This window comes from Prunus dulcis, unplaced genomic scaffold (genome assembly GCF_902201215.1).
Source record: "Prunus dulcis unplaced genomic scaffold, ALMONDv2, whole genome shotgun sequence".
Taxonomy (NCBI): Eukaryota; Viridiplantae; Streptophyta; class Magnoliopsida; order Rosales; family Rosaceae; genus Prunus; species Prunus dulcis.
In genome coordinates this window covers 2,958-6,645 of record NW_023010190.1, presented here as the reverse complement: position 1 = coordinate 6,645, position 3,688 = coordinate 2,958, and the positions used below count along the sequence as shown (strand labels likewise).

The 3,688-nt window shown below is 42.2% G+C and overlaps 1 long non-coding RNA gene across 1 annotated transcript; it reads left to right on the top strand.

Annotated features, from left to right (window-relative positions):
• Positions 1 to 796: 796 nt before the first annotated feature.
• On the top strand, positions 797 to 2,246 carry LOC117613163. The gene is made up of 4 exons (XR_004583673.1): positions 797 to 1,136; positions 1,229 to 1,337; positions 1,628 to 1,793; positions 2,071 to 2,246. It is a non-coding gene; the product is annotated as an uncharacterized LOC117613163 (long non-coding RNA).
• Positions 2,247 to 3,688: the final 1,442 nt, after the last annotated feature.

Here is a 3,688-nt window from a genome sequence, read left to right as displayed (position 1 = left end):
TGAACTCCCATTATGAAAGAATGACAAAGTAAGCGAGCAATAAAGAAAAATAAAGGATTTTAAGAATCTACCAAATGTAAGTAGCTATAAGAGAGATTAGAAGCCTATAGAAGGAACAAATGCATTTGGATCATATCTTGTTAAGCTAAGCTATAAGCCATAGGAATCCACGGTTGAACTTTAAATTTGTAGAGAAACCCATATGTTATATTACAAAGTGCACACACACACACACACACACAAAACTTACTCAAAAGGGAAAATGCATTTTCATTAAATCTATCAGCTTTCAAGTTGCACTATGTTTTCTATTAGCATTTGCCAGTAACGTACCTAATTCTTTTATTCTTGTATCACCAACATAGAAATTATTGTCAAAACACACACACACACACACACTGTGACACCATAAATGGACCTTTTAAAACTAAAAGTGCCATTTTGTGTCATCAAACTAAGGATTTTGTGTTCCAAAGAAAATTTTATGCATTTTTCTAGCCCTAGGATGTTTTCAGCAAGTTTCAGATCTGTTACAGAAGTTTTTTTGGTCATTGGTTGAAGTTAAATGCCAGAAAATAGCAACATAGCTAAGTAGGTTCTTATTTTGGTCAAAATCAAAATTTCTGCCTAATGTCTTCTTTGTTGTTTTTTAGGTCAATCTGAAGCCATCGACATGTTTAAATGGTTATTATGATGATTTGGACCAGGTTTGGGGGTCTCAGGTGGCCTACATTATGTTTTAGGATGATTTGAAGCTCAAAAAAGGACCAAAAACCCAAAAAACCCAGCTGCTGTTTTGCCCAGAAATTTGAAAAAATTTCGTCACCAAAGGTTTTTAGCGACGGATGTTCAACAGATTTTTCGTCACTCTTCAGACCAAATGTCATCATGATCAGAGACATGTAGGAGTTATTTCGGGTCCGTTGACATTCCAAGAAGCAAGTTGTGGGTGTTTGAAATCGTCTTGTTGTCTATCCTCTCTCACTTCGACATATTCTATGCTTTGCTCATCCATACACCTACACAAACCCGGAAAGTTCTCACACCCTCTCTCTCTCTTTAATTGATTTGGCATGACCTAACTATACTGCAAAAGTAGTTCTTCCAGCTGAGATGCTAATTGAATGAGCTGACAGGTTTCGAGACTTATTTATATTATAATTTTGTGTCCTGGTATCTCAATTTGTCTAGTTTCTTTTTCTCTAAAATGTAATTTTTGTTGATACAGAGACACAGAAGACTGATTTAAGCTCCATTTCTAATGCTGTTAGTCAAGGATGCTTTTACAAGCAGAGCTTGTACTTGAAGATGTCGGTCAAGATCGTGCACGCAAAACTGTGAGTTGATGCCTCAGAATCATATTATTCCTTGCTTGTATAACTCTGTTTTGACAGTCTCTTATGTGAAACCATGCCTTGTGGATAATGCCACGTCAAGAGGATCAGTCAACTTCATTTACAGGACACAATTGTTTATAAAGCCTTGACTTTTGATGTTACCCATTTTAGGCTACTAATTTGTTATTTATTGCTTGACTTCCTTAGGTAGACCTTTACAACTCAGGGAAGTGATGAGATCTTCATCTCGATTGTTGTGTTCGCCTTCCTTATGTTATTTTATATTTTAGGTACTTTTATCAGGTTCTTATTTACTCGATATGCACACTTTCTTCATTGCAAAAGAGTTAACATGGGCTGTTAAGTGTGCATGGACTTCTATTGACCTATGCGCAAATGCTTTGCTACTATTGATGCCGGGATGGGGCTGAATCACTAGGGTGTCAAGACCATGAGGTGGAGTAATGATGAATATACAGTATACTTATCAAAAGGACAATGCAATAATGTAAATTATCATTTTTTGTTCAGAAATTTTGTTCAAGGTGTTTCGAATTACCAATAGTAACATGTACTTTGCAAAGGAAAAAAATTCCTTCTCTATGGCATGTCAAAAATATTGTTTCATGTTTTTAGGACTGATGTAGATGATGGAAAGTGGTTTGGTTTCAAAGTTGCTGCTGTAGGTAATTGTTTTTAACCTACTTTACTGGATTTCTGTTTGGATTTGCAGGGGATTGTAAATGCACTCAGGCGAGGTCGATTGGAGTTGGAAGTTAAAGATGATATAATTTAGACTACTGTATTTGACTAATCCTCAGAGTCTGCTCCCGATTTCGTTATGTTTGACTCTATGTACAGATGGCTAAATTGTTTATGTAAAATTCTCTCCGGTGTTGATATTTGTTCCAGTGTGTTGATGCGAAAAAGTGGTTTGACACGTGGTTCGCTCAACTTAGTGATATTGTGTCTACGGAAGGGAGTTAGTCTTCAGAAGATCAAGTTCCTGCAAAAAGGGAACGTTCGGTAAGACCTTGGGGTACCGGTGCGGTACCGGCCGAAGGCTCTCCGATGCTTAAATAAGTACGGATTTAGTAAAGATTAGACTACAGATCAAGCGGTAGTGTACCGTTGGTTTTTTCTGTCCCCCTTCTTTGGGAATAGGGGTCTCCTTATATAGGCCTTGGGAGGTGTGCTTATTTTGGAATTTCCGATGTGGGACTGTAGGAGCGGATTGTGAGCATGACACGTGTAAAAGGGCAAAAGCATCAAGATGTATACCCTTCGGTAGGGTTCCTGCCGAAGGGCCTGTGATGTCAAGTTGTCGTTTTTCTCCACGTGTCAGGTGGTCATTGGTCGTTAATATACGGTATAAACAGTAGTCCCCCAAGTTCTCTTCCGAAGGTTCTTCGGAAGGGAATTTGGTTCCATCCTGAGGGTTCATAGATGCCCTGCCGTTCGGCAAGTTTGTTTGTGGAAGGCTCCTCTGAGATCTGAAGGGTCGCCGATGCTGAGAGGGGTGAAGGCAGGGACGCTTCGTTTCCCGCGCCTGGCGCGTGGAGACGCTTCGCCTTCTGCACCCGGCGTGCAGAGACGCTTCGTCTTCTGTACCCGGCGTGCAGCTGACATCACCATCCACCGGGCGACACGCGGCCAGCGAAGCGACGTCTGACGGCTGTAATTATGAGCCGTTTGGTTTCCCGAGGCGTACCGTTGCAGCCCTCTCCCTATAAATAGAGATCGCTCCAGACATAGAGCTCACTTTGCATTTGAGAGAGGTGCGAGAGCTCTGCGTAGGCGATTTCAGAAGAGTGTTAACGGCAACCCGAGCGATTTTTACGCTAGTTCCCGGCATACAAGGCGATCTCCGAAGCGTGCGAACGGTAATCAAGGCGAATCTCAAGCAGTTTATCGGTAATCCAAGCTCCCAACAACACCCAAGGTAAGGTGCCGTTCGGCACTCTTCTCTCCTTTTATTTGATTGCATCTCCTTATGGCGTAGGCTTGCCGATCGTAACATAGGATTTCTTTCGGTAGTCTAGTGACTATAGGCAGTGATTTAGGTATCGGTAGGGTAGTGTGGCACGAGCCTTAGTTTCCCTTTTTCTGTTTTGTAGATGTCCGATAGCGAGTCTTCCTTCGGCAGTGAGCCCAATGCTTTCGATGAGGAGTTATCATCGGGCTGGGACACATCCAGCGGGGCTGCGAGCCTCGGGGCCGAGAGTAGAGAGGACACCGATGTGGAAGTTATCGGTGAGGAGATGGGCTCCGTTCCTACCCACGGCATCGGCAAGGGTCTGATGACGGGGCAACCGCTTCCCTTGGTCGCGGTCTACAAAGATGGTACCCGA